The sequence below is a fragment of the Cupressus sempervirens genome, chromosome 1 (genome assembly GCF_028749045.1).
Source record: "Cupressus sempervirens isolate cs-2001-9-10 chromosome 1, ASM2874904v1, whole genome shotgun sequence".
Classification (NCBI taxonomy): domain Eukaryota; kingdom Viridiplantae; phylum Streptophyta; class Pinopsida; order Cupressales; family Cupressaceae; genus Cupressus; species Cupressus sempervirens.
Window position 1 is genome coordinate 296289068 of NC_143118.1, and position 24894 is coordinate 296313961.

General features: G+C 34.6%; 1 protein-coding gene across 2 annotated transcripts in view; it reads right to left on the reverse strand.

The window, feature by feature from the left end:
* LOC149577285 (uncharacterized) overlaps positions 1 to 24894 on the reverse strand; it is a 110002-nt gene that overhangs the window by 20242 nt on the left and 64866 nt on the right. The window lies entirely within an intron of this gene.

Genomic DNA, 24894 nt, shown 5'->3' on the forward strand with positions numbered 1-24894 from the left:
TAGGAATTTGCAGTACATAGAAATAATCCAAATCGCATGCCTAATGACAACCTACAAGTCGTGCTTAAATACCTGTCGGGGAAAACTTTTCGTGGGTTTACAAAGATAGCCGACAACGAAACAAACTATGGAAACCAAAATAAAAATGGGTTCGAGATATATTAAATCAATTGGCTCATTAACAATAGTTTGATTAATGATTTATTTTATAACAAGAACAATACAAAAATCTATAAAACTCTAGATTAAGCTTGCATCTCATACTATCAAATCCTTTGTTCTAGTTGCTCTGGTTATTGGACTCTTGATTCTAAGAGCACAACTCTAAGCCTAACAAGGTCTGTCCTCTTACAAAGAACTTTTATATTAGTACATCATTTTGCGAGTACCCTCCTCACCGGAGTTTTCCCCTTGATCAAGGGTTTCCCTAGTTAACATATCTGGTGTTATTGTGTATGATTATCTTTCTATGGTTGTTGCACTAATTGTTTACATGTTTTAGAATTAATAAAGATATTGAGAGTTGTTTTAATCTGATAGTTGATTGAACACACACCCCCCCCCCCCAACTCTCAGTTATCTTGGACTCTACTTTCTAACAGTTGGTATTTGTAATTAAAGCATCAGTTGCTTGAAGGAAAAGCTTAACAACTTAAGGGATCTATGTCGAGTCATTTCAAAAAAGAAAGTCCGAAGTTTGATGGAGTTAACTATGAGAAATGAAGACACATTTTCTATTCATTTTGGTCATATTCTTGTACTGAACCTCAGAGAGACAAGTTAATTTGTAATATGCTTGCTAGAGAAACACTCTTGACAGCTCTTTCTGAAAATGAGTATAGTTAGGTAAAATCTTTCAATTTAACTCATGAAATTTAGAAAGCTTTGGAATCTACAATTGAAGGTGATAAACATGCTAGAAAGGTTAGATTGTAGAATTGGATATGTTTATTTCAAGAAGCTAAAATGATGGAAGATGAATTTGTAAGAAGTTACTTTGGTAGAATATCAGAGATTGTTGTAGGAACTAAGGCTTGTGATGGAAAGAAGGATGAAGATGAAATTATATGGAAGATCTTGAAAACTTTGACACTTGCATATAAGCAAACATCATAGATGACTGAACACGTCATATCTTGCACATAAAATTTAACAAGAGAAACTCTTCTTGGAAGATTGGAATCAGCTGAGATAGGAATGAGACAAAGTGGAGAATTGCCTAGAATTGAGATTGCCTTCAGTGCATTAAGTGTTTGACCTACATTGACAAGAAGTGCAAGTACAAGTGGAGATTATGCTAGTAATAGTCGAGGAAAAACAAAATAAGATAAAAGGATTAAGGAAGGACTTGCCCTTCTTATTAAAAGATAACCTAAAGGTATGAAAATCTTTAAATGTTGTACATGTAATGAATATGTTCATTATTCTTCTAAGTGTCTTAAGAGAATAAAAAAGTATGAAAGAAAGCCTTATAAGCCAAGAGAATGTATATTTGCTAATGGGGATGAAGAACTTGATGCATGTGTGAAAAGAATTTTCAATGAAAGTGATTATGATGAAATAGGAATTGTTGCTATTAAAGAAGAAAGCCCTGAAAAACAAGAAGTTAGAGAAGAAAGAGCATTAGTATCACAAGTTGAAAAGGAAAAAATCTGATTGGATTATAGATAGTGGTTGTTCTCATCATATGACTGGAAATATGAATAAGTTTGTTGAATTCAACAGTTAGGATGGAGGAATTGTCAAAGTTAAAAATAATACAGCTTGTCATATTAAAGGAATAAGATCTATTACACTTGATGGAAAGACTAACACTAATGATGTTTGCTTTGTGGATGGTTTGGAACATAATCTTTTGAGTGATGGACAGCTAGTTGACAAATGATATTAGTTGCACTTACAGAGAAGACATGCATTATCAAGGATAAAGATGGTAAACGAATTGGTACTGGTACAAGGACAAGAGGTAATGTTTATCAGTTGAATCCTATTGAGATGACATGAGTAGTTGCTAAGATGGATGATCGTTGGTAATGGCATAAGAGATTTTGTCATGTAAACTTTGATAATATTGTGAAAGTAAGTACTACATCTGTTGTTAGAGATTTGCCTGAGATTGTGAAGCATACTAACATGGTATGCAAAGAATGTGTTATGGCAAAGTAGACGAAAAGTTCATTTCAAAGCAAGAAATTTACTACATCTGCAAAGTTGGAGATTGTACACACAGATTTGAGTGGTCCTACAAAGACGAGCATTCTATGGTGAAAGACAACTTTCAACACCTAAGACACCTAAGCAAAATGGTATGGTAGGGAGAAGAAATAGATATGTAATAGAGGCAACAAGAGCTATGATGTTTGAGAATAATGTGGGGAAGATATTTTGGAGAGAAGAAATAAATACAATAGTATACACTATGAATAGAGTACAAATTAGACAAGGTATTAAATAAGGCTTCCTATGAACTATGGTTTGGACATGCACCATCAGTTAAATATTTCAAAATCTTTGGAAGTAAGTGTTACATTAAAAGGGATGATGACATTGGTAAGTTTGATTCAAGGAGTGATGAAGATATGTTCCTTGTTTATTCATTGAAAAGCAAAGCTTATAGATGTTTCAATAAGAGAACTAAAACTATTGTTGAGAGTGCAAATGTTAGAGTGAAAGAAACGTTTAGAATTTAGGAAAGAATGCTTAATTATAATTCTGATGAAAAGACTAATTCAAGAACTAATCAAGAGAATGTTGGGTTGTTTTATGAGTCTAATACTGAATTGCAGGATGAAGTTCAAGTAGTGGAATAGAGAGAAGAACCTAGGACTGAACCTAGAGCAGAAGTTAAGAGTTGAGACAGTGACATAGAACAAGAATTTGACAAACAATCACCCTACTGATCAAATAATTGGAAGCAAGGACAAAGGAGTTATGAAAGTGCTGATGAAGCTAGTAAAGATGACTTTTGGATTAAAGCTATGAAAGAAGTACTAGATCAGATTGAAAAGAATAACACACATGGGAACTGGTTCCTAGACTTAAGGATAAAAATGTTATTGGAACTAAGTGGGTTTTCAGAAATAAGAGGAATGAACAAGGTGAGGTTGTCAGAAACAAAGCAAAATTGGTGTTGGTTCCCAAAACCACAAATTGGAAATCTAAGAACTTGCCACTTCTTCGATAGGATTTCTCAATCAGTTCTGGCCAAAGAATGAGAATCACCTTGATTCCCCTTCACTACAAGGTTCGCTACACCTAGGCGGGTAAACCTTCACTCCAAACTTGATCATTTGATATGAAGCTTTTCTACAACAAAATTAAGCTTTGTGAGTTTGCCAACTGGCAAGGACTTCAAAATCGATCAAAATGAGATTGATTTTTTAGAAATAAGAGGAATGAACAAGGTGAGGTTGTTAGAAAAAAAAAACAAGACTAGTGTTGGTTCCCAAAACCATAGATTGGAAATCCAAGAGTTTGTCACTTCTTCAATAGGATTTCTCAATCAATTCTGGCCAAAGAACGAGAATCACCTTGATTCCCCTTCACTGCAAGGTTCGCTACACCTAGGCGGATAAACTTGATCCCTTGATCTGAAGCTTTTCTACAATGAAATTAAGCTTTTCGAGTTCACCAATTGGCACGAACTTCAAACTCGATCAAAATGAGATTGATTGCTGAATGTTTGAATTGAATGAATGTTTTTGTATAATATTTTTCAATAATGGATTTGATGCTTGTAAGGAAGATATACATTTTCTAATTTCAAATATAAATCCAATAATAATACTTGAATGATTCAAAAAATTAGTGCCTTTGCTTATTCGGGCAACATAGTCAACTGTAATGAAGATTACCACATACAACTTTATAAAGTTCTATGCATTTAAACTAGAAATAATTTAATAATTCAAACATGACAGATCAAGTATATATATGCAATTTTAAACTAGTCTAGATTGCACTTTAACTCCTAAGGTAGGGAGATAAACTGAACATAGATATGGAAACAATTTAATATTTCACTATATCTAGTATGATCGAGCTTAAAATGTCATAAATGACCCAGTCCACTTATCTGACATTCAAATGGCTCACAAAATTTAAAGATGATTATAAAGGCCTAATCAACTATAGTTTAAATCTTCATGCCTTAAATATAAACAAATGGCTTTTTATTTATCATTAAAATATTATATTTGAATTTTGTATTACAAGGCCATATTTTTGCTCCTTATTCCTCCTTACAAGTGAATGTAAAATACTTTTTCTTGTCTTGTAAAATACTTTTTCTTCATTACCCAACTTTAGAAAAGATTATTTCGATGATATTCATAATTAGTCAATAAATTTTCTTCATTACCCAACTTTAGTATTAACGATTCATGTCTTATTTTGTTTGAACTAGTGTTACCAGCCTCCAACTCGGCTCGGACTCGATTAGGCCAAAAATGGGCTCAAACTCGGTCTCGACAGTCGGACTCAGCAAATTAAAAACCCCATGAAATTCAAAATTTTTTAAGGATTTTAAGTCTTTTTCATGTATCATTTAGCCAATTAACATCAAATACCACAATAATTGAGATAAATAGAAGCTACTTTGCACACATACAACTTTTCATAAATCATGTAAAGTATAAATGCAAAGTTTTGAAAGAAATTACATAAAGTTAAATTGAATAACATAATATAAATCTGAAATATAGTGTAACTATCAAATATCTACAATATGTCAATATCCATGGAATCAAAAGTTCAAAATAGATATCAAAAGAAAGGCTCATAACAGCCTATGTCTCCCTACAAGTACGCTTAGTGCCTAAGATAGGTCATGGAAGCCTCTATAGCCATCCTCTCTTCCTAGATTAAGAAATGTATCAATATGGATTTCTATGAAATTTGTGTGTATGGAAAACAAAAGAGAGTTAATTTTGTGAAGAGTGGGAAGGAAAAGAAAAATAAGAAATTAGAGCTTGTGCATATAGATGTATGGGGACAAGCTTAGGTATCTTCCCTTAGTGGCTCTCATCATTATGTTACATTTGTTGATGATGCAATTAGAAAAGTATGGGTTTATTTCCTTACACAAAAAATATGATGAATTTGTAACTTTTAAGAAATGGAAATGTTTTGTTAAGAATGGGACTAGTAAAAAGCTAAAATGTTTCATATCTGATAATAGAGTGAGCATTGCAGCAATTAATTTGAAGATTATTGCTTCAATAACGATATTCGTACACTAGAAAAATTGTTCCGAGGACTCCACAAGAAAATGGAGTGGTCAAACGCATGAACATGACAATAATGGAGTGTGCATGGAGTATGAGGTTGCATGCTAGGCTACCTTAAACATATGAGCTAAGATTGTCAATACTACTGTATATTTGATCAATAGAAGTCCCTCTACCCCTTTGAGTTATTGTATTCCAGATGAAGCATAGACTGGTAAGAAGGTGAGTTATTCTTTTCTCATAACCTTTGATTGTGAAGCATTTGCACACATTGATTTCGAAAATAGAACCAAGCTAGAAGCTAAGTAAAAGAAATGTGTTTTTGTTGGATATGACATTGATGAATTTGGTTATAAGCTTTGAGATTTTGAAAATTGTAAAATTGTTAAAAGCAGGAATGTCATATTCAATGAGAAAATGTTGTACAAAGATCTGTTGCAACAACATGAGAAAAGAAAAAATGATTATGTAGTGTTAGATGATACTCCAAAAGATAATGTTCCAGCAGTTCCTCATGTTCCGGAACAACAAATACCACACACCCTAGTGAATGTTAGACCATCAACAAGGCTAAGTAGACCTCCATAAAGATTTTCTCCCTATTTGTATTCTATTTTATTAAAAGATGTTGGTGAACCTGAACGTTATGATGAAATTGTGCAAGTAGATACAAAGATTCAATATGAGTTTGTAATGAAAGAAGAAATGGACTCCTTGCTCAAAAAATCAGACATGAGATTTATGCAAGTTGCTTGCAAGTAAAATGGCTTTACAAAATAAATGGGTTTATAGGTTGAAAGAAGAGGATGGAGGTAAGAAAAGATTCAACGCTAGGTTAGTGGTAAAAGGATTTGCACAGAAAAAAGGCATTGGTTTTGATGAAATATTTTCTCGTGTTGTTTAAATGACTTATATTCTGTAATGAGAGAAGAAATGGACTCCTTGCTAAAAAAATCAGACATGAGATTTATGCAAGTTGCTTGCAGGTAAAATGGCTTTACAAAATAAATGGGTTTACAGGTTGAAAGAAGAGGATGGAGGTAAGAAAAGATTTGAAAGAAGAGGATGGAGGTAAGAAAAGATTCAAAGCTAGGTTAGTCGTAAAAAGATTTGCACAAAAAAAGGGCATTGATTTTGATGAGATATTTTCTCGTGTTGTTTAAATGACTTCTATTTATACTATTTTAAATATTGTGGCTACTGGAGAAGCTTGATATTAAAAAAGTTTTTCTTCATGGTGATTTGGATAAAGAAATATATATGGTACAACCACAAGGATTCGAGGTCAAATGTAAGAAGAGTTTAGTGTGCAGATTACAAAAAGTTTATATGGCTTAAAGCAAGCACCTCGACAATGGTATATTAAATTTGATAGTTTTATGAATGAGCATGGTTATACTTAATGTCATTCTGACCATTGTGTTCATTTTAAGAGGTTAGATGACAGATACATTATTTTATGTTTATATGTTGATGATATACTTGTACTTGGGTCTAACATGGATCACATGAAGGAATTAAAAGAACAGTTTGCACCTAATTTTTTAAAGAAATTATATAATCTTAAACTGAATATGAAAAATAGTGGAATTGTCAAATATCTACAATATGCCAATATCCATAGAATCGAAAGTTCCTATGTCTTCCTATGAGTACACGTAAGATAGGTCATGGAAGCCTCTAGAGTCATCCTCTATCCCTGTATCTAAGGTTGAACCACAATGACATGATCATCCTCCTCATCCTCATAATCTTGATCATCAGAGTCAGATCCATCACTCTTGGCATCAAGGTCAAGCACTGGGTCTCCTCATGCTCTAGCCTCCTCCACTGCCACTACCTCTGCCTCTACTCTCGGTCAAACTGATCAACCCACTCCAAGTCTTCATCACTAAAGACATGATCATCAACCTCTATGTTCCACTCTGCTTGTATATCAACCTTCTCTAATACAATGGGAGATGTGTTTGTGCCCAAAATTTGTTTGTGGCGGAAGCGAAGGTTGTAGTGAACAAAAACAAGATCAATCAACTTTTTTGTTAAGTCAACCTGTTGCACCTCTTCGACTATATATGCTCGAACATACTCCAATTGTGTTTGCATCCTAAAGCACTAGATGACTGGCTTAAGATATGAACTACAATCCTCTATAGATTTGGCACCTTACTGCCAAATATCCCCCACCATACATCCAAAACAAAAGAATTTTAAGTCAATTCTATAAATTTGACTTTATCAATCTAGATTCTAGATTCTAAAGTGGTCATAAAACAAAATTTTAGAATTTGAAAACATATAATTTTACTAGGCATCAGTTTTGTTTGTTTTTTCTTGCAAAAGTCTCATGAAAATAGGTCTCCTAATGCTTTCTTATACATCTCTATCTCACAAACTATAATTGTTCCAACAATTGTATCAGACATAGTTCAACTTCTCGCCGATTTTGGGGGCTGAGATTTTGCACTTCTCGCGGCAAGAAGTTGGCTAGAAATCGGCGATATATCGCCAATTTCTCACGATAAATTGCAAACTTCCTGCAGGCGGCGTCTAGTAAATACCTACACACAAAAAACGTCATTTTATTGTTTTGTTTGCTGTTGTGTTTAGCATCTTGGGTGGAGAAGGGTTTCGAAGCAACACCTAAGAGTTTGGAATTGATTTGTACTTGTAGTGATTTCAAGTGGATTAGGAGCGGAACTTTAACTACTGGGATGGGGAAGAGGAAGATGTAGATTAGTTCCATATTGAACTTGACATTTGTATTTGCTTATATTTTGGCAAAGACAATTCGATATTTACTATTTGTAGCTTGTTTCAGAGTTCAAAGTCTATGACTACATCAACATTCCACATGAGCATGCGATTTTGTTACTTATTTCATTTATATATATCTAAATCAGCTTGTTTGGTTTATTTACTCATTTACTGATTCAATACATGCATCTACTTATTGAATTTTGTGAAAAAAATGCATTTTTAATTAAATTAAAGTCATTTTTAAAATTCTCAATATTTTCTCGAGAAGTTGCCGATTTTTCTCCAATATTTGCCTAGAAATTGTTTTTTGGCCTCACCAAGAAGTGGCAGAGAACGAGAAGTTAAACTATGGTATCAGGTGACATTCTCTCTATAACATCATCGAGACCACTCAACACCTCTTCATCAGCCTTAAAATTTGGGTTGAATTGGTATGCTGGATTAAGAAAGTGGACAATTGCATGTATAGGCCTATGAAGTAGATTGTGCCATCTCTTATCAATGGCATCCCATATGGGACCATATTTTTCATGATTCCTTGCATAAAAAGCTTGAATGGCCTCTTTTGTACTATCCATGACCTCATAAATGTAACCCGTTGAGGGATTCTCTCCATCAACAATCCGTAGGATAACAATAAGAGGCTCTATGAATTGCAATTATTGTGAAAAACAAAACATTAAGCTTTAAGTTTTCCGTTTAAAAATGAACAATGTGAAAGTCAATAAACATAAACAAGTGTTTAAGACTTTAACAAAAATAGTGAAATGAAATGGAAGTGAGCACAAAAATAAAAATTATCTCCACAATGTCCTTGGTGGGTTTCCAAAAGCCTCTATCATCTGAAACTCGATCAACCACCTCAATTGCTGCATTGAGCTTTGAATATGATGAATTTGTCCACTCCTTACGTACAAACATACCTTTCAAATCAGCCTTTGCGTTAAGAAAAGATTTCAGCATAAGAAAGTTTGTTGCAAATCTAGTGACCGTTGGTCAAAACAACTTTTTATTCTTTGTGTGTCACCTCATAAGGTTGAGGAAACAAGCATGATTATATATAAACTTGCAAATATTCTTTGCTTTCTCTACACATTTTTTAGTCCAAGTAATTTTACCTAGAGGTGTAATGTCCCTGCTCAAATCTGATTGAAAACTTCTAATATTTGGCCTTGGTAATTTTCTCAAACACTTCACATACAAGGGTCATATGACTAATATAGTATTTCAATTTGCTTTAATGACTCTCTCTTCAATTTGCATCAATGAGAATCTTTTGCTAGAAGACTCAAAATTGACTACACAATGACTTAACATGAATGTGCAACTTATTTTGACAATATTCAATGCATATATGTACTAAAAACTACTTGCAATATGCTGTTACAGCAAATAGTAATTATGACAAACACTTTGGATGCAACCTATGATGGTGTTAATGCACTTATAGCCAAGTGGCATTAATACAAACACTTGGTATGCAGAATTATAACATTATTTATGCTAAAAAGAGAACCGACAGCCAACTGACATTTTGTCAAACAATTGGCATGCAAACTAATAAGCTGATCATGAATGATAAATACATATTCAAGTACACTATATCAGACCAGCAACTTATGTCTCCTTTATTGCACATAAAATGTCAACTACAATGCTAGTATGAAATGGCCAAAACTCTTGGCTTACATCCGCAAGAATAATGCTTAAATCTGTTACAAACTTTCACCTACAGCCTTACCCTCTAATATGCATCTAAATGATAAGAAAAATGCATGAAATATCCAAAGAAACCTGATTGTAGATGGCTGTAATAATTTTCACCAATGCTGCATTTCCGCTTTGCTTTTTCAGATCTGCTTTTCCGCTTTGCTTTTTCAGATTTACTTTTTTAGATTGCTTTTTCAGATTGCTTTTTCGGATCTATTTTTTCGGACTGCTTTTTCGAAACTGTTTTTTTCTCAATGTAGCACAAATAGAAGATTTAAGTATCTTCCTCCCAACTGCAATAATTCAAGTGATATTTCACACCCTCAAAATTGCTATCAATAGGAAGTTTTCGTTTCCTATGACAAAGAAGTAATCTACAGAAACCCTAGGCTCCACAAAGTGAAACAACAACAACAACATCAAATCTGCCCTTGTGAGAATAAAGCCCAAGATGCCTATTTATTCTTTTTCCCCACTTTCTTCATAAACTTCTAGAACATTATTTTATTTTATTTATTAAGTGACTATATAAGATATTTTATAATTCAAGTCACTTTATTAAATTAATTAAATATAAAGTTACATTTTAATATTTATTTATTTGATAACTTTATAAATAATTAACTTAATACCACTTATTTATTTAATTAAAATAATTAATAGTCATCCTCATAAATATTTATTATTTTGGACAACTTAATTAATTAAATTAATTAAATCAAAATACTTCCAAAACGGGGACATTACAAGATCCTCCAACATGAGGTCAAGGCAATGGGCAACACAAGGGGTCCAATACAAGTGGCGGTGCCTCTCCATAAGAAGTTTACCAACAGCAAAATAATTTGCTGCATTATCTATCACTATCTGCACCACATTCTCCTCACCCACCTCCTTCCAACACTTCTTCCATCACGTCATAAAGATACTCAAACATTTTTGGTCTTCCCTGAGTCATCAACTGATTTCAAAAACACTATGGAACTTGAAAAAAAATAAAGAAATTTAGTACAATCACAATGATCAATCAATTTACTACTAAATTATTAAATCCTAACTTTCTAAGTATAATATTGAATTACTTGATGAGGAGACAAAAAAATTAGCAATGTTCTATTTCTTCTATTAGTCCAACCATCAGTCGTGATGGTGCAACCCTTTGCAACCCATAATTTACGTTGCTCCTCAATTTCAACTTTTACATCAGCAATGCAATGGGTCAAAATAGGACCTTTTAGCTCCTTATCATTAGGGCCTTTGAGTCTCGGACCACAAATAGTAATGACATCTTTGGCAATTTGCCAATAAATAGACTTAAAACAAATTAAATAAACAATATAAGTATACTTCAGTACCTTGCTGCATTAAATGGAAGGTTATTCTAGAAGAAGAAATCTCCAAGTGCCAACATTACTTGCTCATGCTTCCCCTTATTCCAAGCCATGCTCTCAAGCGATTGTTGTGCACTTTGAGTTGTGCATGGAACAAAGATGGAATCAAGTGAGGATCTTTGCTTATGTACCCAGGTCCCAATGCTCACAGCCTCATATGTAGTAGTAGAAGGCGAAATTTGAGGGTGACTGTGTCCATGATAACTTGAAGAGCCCTCTACACTTCTAGTTCCAACTAATTGTGCCATCTCTTTGTGTTTCTTTTTTCTTAATTCTTTCTTCTCTAAAGATTCCTCTAAGAGAGCTTGTATATCACACATAACATCTTGAAGTACCTCCTAGCACTTTTTGACATCATGCTTTGGTATATGTACAAGGTGATATTTCAATCTATTAATGCCTCCCCCATTATATGTTATCATACAATGCCAACATGTCACAACTCCTTTCTTATGCCTAGGAATAGCATGTTTCCAAGCTCTATCCCTCGCTACTGCACTAGGGTCAGCACCGGGTTAAGTATTAGGCCCAGTTCCACTACCCTCAGGTTGAGACATGATGTTGTTGCTGCAGCAATATACCATAAATAAAAAGAGTAACCATTTAGAATATAGAAAATCCAATTTACAAACACTAGGGCTCCATACTTTCAAGTTTTCCATCACCATAAAATGGAACAAATCTAAAGAGTCCAAACATGTGCAAATGAAAAAAATTCATGAATGTAATTTTTTTTGCAAAATAATAAGAAAAAATGTATCTTGCCGCTTCAAATTTTCTCTAGAAATGGAAATGTAACTCAAGTTTGAAGAAGCCTCCTCCAAATGCTTCTTTTAACTCCTCTCAATGCGTATATGCAAGCTACAAATTGGCACAAACAATCAGCGACAGATAGATGAGAGCCAACTGATTTGCTAATTTATCTCCCAAAACCCCAATACTCTTCTCTCAACTCTTCTTTCTCTATTATTTGTGTTTGCAAGTGATAGAATAACTGTTTTAGGTCTAACTTATGCTTTAGAATGTTAACATGCGCGGGAAAAAAAAAAATTGTCCTTTTTGGACGTTGACTGTCGGCCAAGTCTGCCTGACGGGACTTGGCAAGTCAAGGTTGACTCGACCAGGACTCGGCCGAGTATGAGGCAAGAGGCCATTGGCCTCGTTTTGCCTAGCTCGCCTTGCGACTTGCCAAATCTGGCAAGAACTCGTCAAGTCCTGTAACACTGGTTGGAACCTCATATATTGAACTTATATCCCGTTGGCAGATTGATGTTTTAATTGTATTGCATATGGAAAACTTCTGATGGTTTAGAGAATTTGCCTGCATCACTCCTGCTGGACAATGAATCCACCATCTACAACAATGAATTGCCATGTCTGAAACAACTCTCCTCTTCTATCTAATTCTGTCATGGCGTATCAAGCTTTATAGACTAATGATTAACCTTTAATATCATTTGATAATATTTGGAATTTACACATCCATAGACTTATCGTGTGATAAATACAAGGCATTTATAATAGTTGCTAGGATGGGCATCTGATGCGGGAGCATCCTAGGTGTGAGGGCAATCTTGCATTACCCAAAAATATTTTATTTTCAGTCTTTTCTATTTTAATAAGGACTAGTAGACAGAGTGGTTACTAATTATGGGAACTTGCTATTTTTAGTAATATGAACTTGGAATGTTCTCATTTTCTACAGGAAGGTTCATTTTAGAGATATAAGCCTACCATAAAAATCTCATTGCTCCGGCTTGAGTATCAGAGAAGTTATTACGAATTTTTCGTGGAAAAATTTGCCGAAAAATCTTCACGCTCACCATTGGAGGCTTTAGAGTGCCCGGATGAGGTTCGAAAACTCAATGGAAAGACACTAGCACAATTCAAGGCATGTAGATCAAGATCTGGCATTTCTGAAAAGTGGTTATAATAGCCAATCGGAGCAATGGTTCGTGAGTTATGGCCTTCCGAAGTTGGGCTACCCGAAATTCTTCAAATAAATGTCAAAAATGTATTTGGCCGACTATATATGTAATGTTAGGGTTTGTCGGCCATAGGTATTAAGTTTGAGCATCTAGAACCTTCTCAGGCAACATCAAATTGCCTATTTAAGAAAGGCCTGAACATTGTCTAGGACAGCTCTGGGTGATAGTTCGCAACTTGTCTTGCAGATTAATGTAACGAAGGTGCCCATGTGGGTTAGAATATTGTACTTGTGAATTTTGTAATACCGCATTTGCAGTGCAAATAAAAAGTCCATACTTTGTTCTCGCATTTTTTGTTGTTTTCTTTGCTTCTGTTATGAGTTTATGGTATTAAGGGGAGTACCCTGCATCAACATCATTTCTAGAATAGTTTTGTCCTTATATCATCATTGCCAATCATGGTCAATTTGCTTTCTCTGTAATTTGTCTTCTCTTCCACAAGACGAGTCGCCCTTCAACCGGTCTGTGTATACATATTTCTTGTCATCATTTGTATCACTGATTAAGATAGGTTCCTCCATATATTATTGTATTTATATTTGATGGAAAGTCAAATATTGAATCCCCGTCACTTGTATTATGGAAGTCGTATTTGGTCTGAACTTGGATGCATGTGTTCTCATAACATCTTTCCCTTTACAGACATCAGACAAGGGATTTATGGTTGTTGTCTATCAAAGTGTTGTCTTTATTTGCAACACTCTTCATGCTCAGTAGCATGAACATAATGAATGGTTCAGTAAACCTTTCATTCATATGTCAACCAAATTTTCCATTCCATTCACCCTCTATGGGTTTGTTACCTCTATCTTGTGTTTCCCGCATTATATCTTTGCGTTCATTCTTCCCATCTTATAGTCCCAAGATCACTATACATATGACATTTAAGCTATTGGCTGAAGGTGTTATGTCCCTTTGGTCCAAAAGTAAACTGTCCACCAATCCCAAGAATGTCCATTTATCTTTACTTAGTATAAAGCATTGTTGATTGTATAATAGTGTCTCATATTCTGTCCAATTGGTTCGTTTGAGTCAACATCTATCCTCAATCCATGCCTTAGGAAAAAAGTAGGTCTATTATATACTACTCCAACCCTATCCTCAATGGTTCTGTTTGGCATATACCGTGCAACTCGTAGAGTTAAAGATTTTTTCACTAGTTTTGTTGTCACTCCATTTGAACTATACTTGAGAAGTGAAATACAATAATGTTGTTTTCTAATCTTTGATTTTCTTTATGATTTCCGTTGCTTTCATCTATGTAAGAGTCTTCTTTTGTCGATTCCCCATCAGCAAGCTTTAACAGTAACCTAGACCATATTTTTATATCAACCCAAAGAAGTTTAAGCCAATCCAATAACATTGCAATGTTTAAATAAAGTCATGATTATACTAGATAAGCTTTCTAGCCCAATCCTCCCTGCTCATGGATGCAATGGCTTTTAGTGTAGGTCCAATTCCAACCAATGAAGATCAATCCTTTGTCAAAAGACTCTTAGGTTTTTGTGTGACTCCTGCACTTGCTTTGCCTTGGCTTTTGTTGTAGTAAGACCTCCTTTAGTCCGATCGCATTCTTGTAATTATGAGTTTTTGTGTTTTGAAGCATATTGTTTGAATATAAGTAGTGGGTAAGATTGAAAATGGCTTCCTATTTGTTGAAGTGTTTGTGGATGACATAACTTTTGGAGGTGCTGATGAAGCAAGTCAAGCATTTGCAACATTAATGAAGAAGGAATTTGAAATGAGCATGATCAATGAGATGAAGTGTTTATAGGGATTACAGATTGTGCGGAATGATAATGGTATTTTCATATCACAAGCTAAGTATTTGAAAGATTTGTTGAAAATATTTGGTTTGGAAAGTTGTAAACCTGTTGGAACACCTATGGTTACTGGTCACAAACTTTCTATCAAAGATGAAACAGTTATTGTTGAACAAAAAAATTATAGGTCCATGATTGGAGGATTGCAATATCTAACACACAAGATCTGATATAGCTAATTCAAGGTGATCATAAAGAGTCATATTATGCAACAGTGAAAATAATTTTTGAATATTTGAAGGGTACACTTGATTTTGGATTATGGTATGACAGATCAAATGACTTTACCTTATGTGCATATACTGATGCGAATTGGGTAGGTGGTGTGGATGACAGAAAAAGTACAAGTGTTGAAGCATTTTTCCTAGGAAGTAAATCGGTTTCTTTGCTAAGCAAGAAACAAGTATGTATTCCACAGAGTACACTACAAACAAAGTATGTAGCAGCAACAAACAGTTGTAATCAGATCATTTGGATGAAATGAATGTTTAAGGACATTGGATTTGAGTTTGCATAACTTGTTATCATACACTGTGATAACATAAGTACAATGAGTATATCTAAGAATCTAGTGTTACATTTAAAAAAAAACAAAGCATATATTTGTTAAGTACCATTTTTTGAGAGAAAGTTGCAAAGAAAGAGATTAGATTAGAGTATCTTAGCACAAAGAAGAAGATAGAAGACATGTTTACAAAACCTTTGGCTAAGGATATGTTTGAATACTTGAGAGGTATGCTTGGGGTTATGCTCCAACCTACTTTTGAGTAGTTGATGTAGAGATTGGATTAGTGCAGTGGTAGCAAAGCACTACTTTATTATTTGGACTACATGATTGATGCTTACTCTATGGGGGAGTATCTGTGTTTGAGCTGAGTCATGAGGACTCTTGGTGCTAATATTCAACAATGTCTTTAGACACTTGAGCTTATTGAAGATCTTCGCCAGAAATGTGAGTGCTAAATGTGGGCCTCTAATTCAACAACACACTTCAACATAATCATTCCATGATGGGTTTCATCTGAGAATGAACATTAGATTGTTCATCCTGAAGGACCCAATCATTGTTGACCTTATAGTCAAATCATTTGTCAATTAGTGCCTAAACACTTAATCATTTGTCAATTACATTGCTACCGAGCTTCACAGAGTCTATCGAGCTTCATAGAGTCTACCAAGCTTCACAAGCAAAAAGTAGTGTAAGCTGAGCTTCACAGAGTCTACTGAGCTTCACAGTATAAACCAAGCAGGAAGTAGTGTTAACCAAGCTAACATTGATAAGTAGGAGATAATTTCCACAGCTAGTCAAATTGTGATATGAATATCAGGATTTAACTGTGTGATTCATGTTGAATCACTACTCATGAAACATGGGTCATCGAGTTTGACTCAAAATCACACAGTTAAATCCTGATATTCATATCACAAGCTAACATTGTTAACCAAGCGGAATGAAGGTAGTGTTGATCGATCTATTGTGTCAACCGAGCCCTTCAATGTAAACTGAGTTCTTCAGTATTCACTGAGTCATCAGTGTTAACTGAGTTCTCACCTACTCCTAAGTGATCAATGTGGACCATGCACTAGAGTCAACCAAGCAGAAAGAAGGTAGTGTTGACTGAGCTATCGTGTCAACCAAGCCCTTCAATGTAAACTGAGTTCTTCAGTATTCGCCGAGTCATCAATGTTAATCGAGTTCTCACCTACTCCTGAGTGATCAATGTGGACCGTGCACTAGTGTCAACCGAGTGCCAGAGTTTGCCAAGTTCACTATGTTGCTAAGTGTCAGAATATCACCCAAGTGGTTTTCAGAATCCGAGTATCAACAATGAGTCGACTTGGTGAAGATTGTTGAAATTGGTATTGTAGTCGACCTTAGAAGGTAATTATTTGGATTGGTATATATGGAAGATATCTTGTCATATCCAAAGATGAGTAGAATATCAAGTATGAATGCGAACTGAAGAGTAAAAGGCTACAAGTAGTATAAGGAAAAGAAGAGTCTCATCCATCACAACAAAGTGATCATTTTACATCAAAGGAATCTCATTCAGCAAACCGAGTTGCAAAGCAGAGATCAACTACTAGTTCATCATAACAAGTGCATCAGTCAAATCCTCTAACAAAGTAGACTTAATAGTCTTATGTAAAATCTCCTAAGTACATACTTAATTGTCTTGTATAAATTCTTTTACAAGGTGGACCTAATAGTCTTTATTGCTCCTAACAGGGTAAATCATCAGAAGTGATCAATTGTAAGCTTTAACGGGCCAACTTTATACTACAATACTAAAGCTTGTGAGTATCATCCCCAACCCAGTTTTACTTTCTATTTGGAAGGTTTCTAGGTTACTAAATATTGTGTCAAGTGTTATGAATGTTTTATTGCTTTCCGTCTTTCATGCATGCAATTAGCTCAAATTAGTTAATGAAAGATTAATTGGTGAATTGAAGTAAAAAGTTTATTGGTTCCTGATTCACCCCTCCCCTCTCAGTCACCTAGCCTATTCTACATTTCCAATAATCATATTGATGAAGGGTGCTTCCCTTAATACCATAAACCATAACAAAAAACAAAGAAACAACAACAAATGCGAGAACAAAATATGGACTTCTTATTTCTGCCGCAAATGCGGTGCTCCCCTTAATACCATAAACCATAACCAAAAACAAAGAAACAAATAGCAAATGCGAGAACAAAAAATGGACTTCTTATTTGCGCCGCAAATACGGAATTACAAAATTCACAAGTGCAATATGCTAACCCACATGGGCACCTTCATAACAATAATTTGCAAGACAAGCTGCAAATTATCACCCAGAGTTGTTCTAGACAATGTTTGGGTCTTTCTTAAATAGGCAATTTTATGCCGCTCAGGAAGGTTCTAGACAATGAAACTTAATACCTAGGGCCAGACAGACCCTAACAATCCATATAAAGTTGGCCAAATACATCATTGACAATTATTTTAGATATTTCAGGTAGCTCAACTTCAGAAGGCCATTACTCTTGAACCGTTGCTCTGATTGGCTATTATAACAACTTTTCGAAAATGCCAACTCCTAATCTACAAGCTCAAAACCGCGCAAGCGCCCTTACACAAAGTTTTTGAAACTCATCCGAGCACTCTAAGGCCTCCAACAGTGAACCTGAAGATTTTTACCGAAAATCTACAATAACTTCTCCAATACTTAAGCTAGAGTAATGAGATTTTTATGGTAGACTTATAACTCTAAAATGAACCTTCATGTAGAAAATGAGAACATTCTGAGCTCATATGACAAACTTACTGAAAATAGCTAGCTCCCATAAATAGTAACCACCCTGTCTACTAGTCTTTATTAAAATAGAAAAGACTGAAAAGAAAATATTTTTAGGTGATGCAAGATTGCTCTTACACCCAGGATGCTGCATCACATATCAACCTATTTCCTTCTATCTAGAGGGGGCATCAATGAAATACATTAAGTACATATTCAGTCCCTGTTAGGAGACTTTGAATCCCTTTTAGGAGTTGTGCCAAGCCTGTGAAGAGTTTATGTTAGACAGAAGGACCCATTGTCCAAACAACTTTAGGGCAAGACCATTGAACTCACTGTCCAAATGGCCTTAATACTATCCTTCTTAGAATAATACTAGTAAAAAGCTATCCATCAGCAACTTCTTTGCCAAACATAGTCTCTCTATTTGCTCATTGTGCCTCAACTAGACCAAATGCTTCTCAGATCAAAAGATATTCAATATCGAGTTCATGGATCTTATATACAAGTTTGCATACTCACATTACACACTTGACCGCCACACTTACTATAAGGAAATAACCTTTCCTTTATACCAAGTCCCAAAACTAATTATTGAGTTGGCTTTGGGGCTTTATCAATTTACAATAACATAGGACCACTTTAGATATTACATTTACACAGTCTTCATAACTCTTCACACGTGTCACTTCTGACTTTGCTCACTTAACCAAGCCATCTTCAACATGTCTTCTTCCTCTGTCTAAGTGTGCTCAACTAGATTCTATCTCTGTTAGGGGATATAATCCAAATATTAGCAAATGCTTTTCAGGAACTCTGCACCTCGAGCTAGCCTTCATATTTCCACACATAGTTGTACCATCTAGACATTAAGTAGAACATAGTCCTCAACCACGCATGGCCTCATCTTCAACCCACAAATTGCATTGAACCAATCTTTTTTTGTTTCCTTGCTAGTCTTCATCTAATAACCATTATGTTTGACATCAATGACAAACCCTGTCATGAATGCAACACACAATCTTTGAATCATGTCTCCAACAATGCTAGGATACTCCCTCATAGGACTAAAAACAAGATTCATGCTAACAAGCTCTCCTAACTGCACGTGAAAAGTTGAAACTAGTATTAGAAATGTTGTGTCAAACATAAATGCAACATCATGCTCAACATCATAATCCTTGTTCTATCCTTCTTGACTACAATACCTGTTTTGGAGCAGTGTATAGACATGCATCAAAGCATTTTTGAAAGCAATGTTCATTGAAACATTGTAATTGCAATAACTCTAGACAAGACATAGCCAAGTCATGGGAACCAATGTTGACTTACTAACAAATTACTCACTATTACTCGCAAAAAATGTCACCATAAAACTCGCAGATTTTTGGCAAAAACTCCCCATGTGCAAGGATAAAGGCCTTGTGTGGCAAAGAAAACCCATTTCGTATAACAAGCTCCTCTTCTTGGCTTTCCATGACAAAAAACCCTCCCCAAAAGAAACCATGTCATTTGCAACAATTTTCCATCGAGGAGAGAAAGAAGCTTGAAAGAGACTTTTTGGACAATTTTGAATGCAAATTGTAAGCACACGTAGGTTTATCTATTTTTCATTTTCTTTGTATTTTTTTTAACATTTTACTTCATTTTGCCTACATGGAGGTTGGAAAATATTCATCAATGCTAATACTACGTAGACTGATTTAGATTCCACAAAATATACTCATCATCATTTTTTTCTGATATTTTCACTATTTCATGGTTTTTTCATACCCAACTATTTTTTATGTTAATCCTTTTTTTTTAATAATGTTTAGAATCTTTGGACTAGACTAAAATTTTACTAGTTTAAACTAATATTATTCAATTTTTTAGTGATTTAGGTAAGAGTCTTTTGTCTTTTTTTGGTATTAAAAACCATTAGGATTAACCACAAACAGAAATAACAATTACATGCAAATATAACCAATAACAGAAAATAATAAATATCACAAATGAGAACACAAGACATGAAGATTTAACGTGTTTCACCCAATCCCTAGGCTACATCCACCAACAGCGAATCCAATATAATTATTATCCAGTGATTACAATCAGCAATCCCTTACAGCTCAATACTACTGCAAGAAGCTACAATATCATCATACATTATAAAATCCCTAACACTAAGCCATTTTATACAAGCTTTTGCCACTTAAAACATTAGCGCTAAAATAAGTCATCCAATAGAAAAATATCAGCTGACGCCTTTTACAATAGTAGATTTGTTTTTGGCTTTAGGGGTGCTACCCCTGAAAACCCCCCGCGAGGGCGTTGCCCTCAACCCCACCCTATACTGCGATCTGCCCCACGGACCTCGCTAGGGGCACTGCCCCTTGACCCATCTTGGGGGCGTTGCTCCCAAACCCCCCAAGTAATAGTTTGGAGGGGAACAACACCGAATGAAGTGAGAAAAATAGTGGGCTCTCTTCGTGGTCCACATTTGACACAGATCCACCCCTTCAACTTCATGTACTTCTAGTATGACAGTAGCAGTGCCTACACACATTCAACATTAACAATTTGTGCCTGGTAGAAATACACACAGAGCACAACTATCATTTGAAGCTATTGGGTGGAACAAGGATGTGCATGAAATGTAGATATTGCATGTGTTTATTTTTTGTACTTTAACAACATTCCTTTCAATATCACAAGTAGTCCTTAATCAAGACAATTTTGTTACTAGACTAACAGTTGTTGGAAAAGGCTACAAGGTGTCTTCTCGCACAAATTTGAGTGTGGGGTTGGATTAAATTATATGCTAATTTATAGTAGTTTATGTTTAAATTAGACTAGATTTATGTTCTTTAAATTATTGTACTTATTGTTGAAATTAGGATTTTCTATTAAAAAATTACAATTGTGTACTTAGTTTCGCTTTGTACTTGTAGGTTTCATAAAAAGTTGTGATTGAAAAACAAAAAACAAAATGAAAAAAATATGGCTGCACTATTCTTTCTGATGGATGGAAGGATGGCAAACACCACATCATTATTAATAATTTTTTGGTAACTTAAATGGTCAAGTTGTTTTCTTGAACTCAGTGGATGGCTCCAACAAAGTAAAAATGCAAAAACATTGTCTTTAATGTCACAGTAACATGTCATGGAAGTGGGTATATAAAGTATGGTGCAAATAATAACTAATGGTGTAGCAACATATGTAGTGGCTGAGAGAATCTTCCAAGACAAACAGATGACACATTTTTCAGTCATCTTGTGTAGCATGTGTCCTTGACCTTCCTTTAAGAACAAAAACAAACTTAATTGGGTGACACTAATTTAAGATATAATGCAAGGAGCATCAGAGAATTTATCTACAATCACCCATCGAGTTCTTCATTTGACAAGAGATCACATTCAAGAGAAAAGAGTTGAAAAGATTGAGTTCCCCAATGTTTCCAACAATTTTATTAATGTTGCAATGCATTATCGGTTCACTAATAGCTTACAAACAAATGTTTGCGATCAAACATGGCTAGGGTTATCTTATTCAAAGAAATTGAAGGATAGGGTTACAATCATAGTCTTTGACAATCTTTTTGCACAAAGAAATTTTGAGATTTTGAAGTTAACTTCAAAGCTTTGGATTTGAGTTCAAATTGAACATTTTTTTTTAAATTTAAGTATTACATTACAAATTTGTAACTTTAATCCTTTTGTATTTTTAAATTGTAGGTGTTAGACCTTGGTTAGAGTTATCAATTTAGAATATGGGGATCAAGACCCTATTGGATATATTTATGAGGTCATGGATAGGGCCAAAGAGTCCAAAATTATTATAAGGGAGAACCACCTTGGTTTTGAGCTAATATGGGAGATTAATGATAAGTGGAACAATCAACTCCACCAACCCATCCATGTAGCAGGGTACTTCCTCAACCTCCACTTTTCCTACTTGAAACCTTATTAGATCCAAATGGAGAGGTTATGGAGAGCCTTGCTACATGCTTTCAAAGGATGGCACTCCAAGTTGAGGCGTGAGACCTTATTATTAATGAATTGCAAAATTACAAGGAAACAGGGGGTAGGCTATTTTTTTAGAACTAGCTAAGCAAGGAAGAACCACTCAAACACCAGGTAAACAATTTAGAGTCTTCCACATGTATCTTACAAGTTACAAATTACAAACCTACAAGTTTACAAAAAATGATCATTTGATAAAATATGTTCTGACTTTACTTTCTAAGTTTATAGTGTTTTATTTTGAGTCTTGATGAACAAATTGATTAGAGATACCCGAAATCTTCAAAGATTCTCCTACTGCATCTTATGCCAACTTTATAATGCATCCATCTACGATCACAGTTGAAGCTTGGTTGAGAGTCTTCATATATCATCTGTTGTTTATTGTCTCTCTTCTATAATAAACGTCCTTCACATCTTGTATAGTCATTAAGATCTTAAGATATTGCAAGACCTTTGGATATTGATATTGTATATATCTTATCCAGATGGCAGTAGCTTATCAAAAATACTTAAAGATAGCACTAGAACTACAATCTAGATAGTGACTCTCTACTTCAGCTCTCCTTGGTTGTTGTAGCATTTATGTGATTAGTCTACTAATTGTTGACTTCTATTCATATTCTCCAAGTTGCATTATATGGTATTTGCATTGGATAAACTAGACACTCTTCTTAAGATCATTATCTATTGGGTTCAATCTTCTTCCTTCCATTATTGCTTACTATATTATAAGCTCATATTCTCTGTCTTTGATGTAGACATCCTTATAATGGAAAACTTTGCGACTCAACACGTTTGAGCTTTGATTCATCGTATGAGCTATTGATGCAAGGAGGTATTGTTGATATGATGGTTTTTTGTGTGATGCATCATACATAACTTTCCTTTAAAATAGAGAAACTTTTAATTGATACACAAAAAAAATATGCATTGTTGCTATTTACTCGATTACTAATCCATGCTCATCCCTTTTTCACCAAGATGTAGATATATATTTATCTTTGATTGTGTCATAGATCAGCTTTCAGCTTTATAATCAATTCTTGTAACTTTAGCTCTTTAATTTAAACTTAATCGCATACCCTTAAAGTCTGAATTGGGAACATTACAAGAAGTTAACAAGTGAAGCAAGGGTATCACAAACTTGAATTTACTTCAGACCTCCAAGTTCAATTGGAATGGTTCAACTACATCCCTCCAACAAGAGTGGGATCGAGTCAAGATTCCAAGCACGAGCCAATACAAGCAAGTTCAAGACATTTTAATGAGAAGATTTCTAAGAGGTTGAGAAAGTTATTGAAGATAAAACAAATCGGAAATATGAGTCATCACTATCAGTCCAAGGTTGGAAAATATTGAATATCAAGAGATATTGATGAAATGTAAAAGATAAGAATGTTAAGGTGGCTCTCACATATCTTCAACCATTCAGGAAATTACAGATCCGTATGTCCAAGATCAACCAATCATATCATGTCAAGTCTACATGTGGAGTCCACCTAATGACATTACCTAACCAATTTTCTCATTGGTTCTCAAAAGAAATGTAATGTTTTCATTGCCCCACAAGCTGGTGTCTTTATGTGATTGGATAAGCATTTAATGCTTAAAGAGGTAAGTTATCTTAGAGCTTTGTTGGCTTAATCTTGGTTATTGATTCCAAATCAATCAAAGTCATCTGTCATACTAAAGCTCGCTATAAAAGACAAGGCCTTCTCATTTGTAAAAGGGGAGATTGTTGAAAACAGTATCTAATATACTGCCAAAATTTCTCCATATTCACTATTGTCTTTGCATGGTGAATACTTGTGAGCTTTTGGAGTATTGCATGCTTTCTTGCATGGCTCACTTTAGTTTAGAATTTTCTTAGTTGAGTAAAAATTTAGAATAGTTAAAGTTGTTGGAAGGATGAAACAATGAAAGATTTTGTTGCTGAAGAATGTATGGTGAAACAAGTGTCCATACCTTTTGGAATTTGTTCATTGCAAACAACAGCACAAAGTTAGTAAGGGCCTAATTGCAAGGACTTTACTTCAACTACTTGATCATTTTTATGGTTTTGATGGGCATTGGTAATTTGAACATTATACTTGAATCTGTTGAATAATACACCCTTCTTAGCATGGTTGACTAGGCAAAGCTAGGACTGGTTCATTCCATAGTCTTGCATTAGTACAAGTAACTTAGATTTCTAAATAAGCGTCTCATTTGCAATTTATTTCAAAACAGAAGTTGGTAGTTATTTCACTCATATTGCCATATCATTTGCATTTGCAAAGTTGATAGCCATTGAATGAATAGTGTAAGTCCCCAAGAGATACCCAGCATATCACATCTAACAATTGAGTTAAATTTGTGATTAGAAGGAACATTGAGGTTGTCTTAGTTGGTCGCACAATCATACACATTGTTTACCATCTATATTTTCTTGATCAAGAGAGGATTTGATATTTGGTGTTGCATCCTGGAATACTAAGTATTAGATCCTACATGTTGAAGTGGTCACAAAACTTGCATCAACACTTGGCATATCACTAAACCTCTCAAATATTTTCCTCAAGCTTCAAAAACCTAACTACAAAAGCTTGCATACAATCTATGAAAATCATTCAGTCTTCAATATGTTAAAATCTTATGCATGTAACCGGAAACCTCTCTCACTTCCTACCTCCTGCTCACAAATTCTTTGGAAATGCAGCTTAACCATGGAGGTACCAACTTCTAAA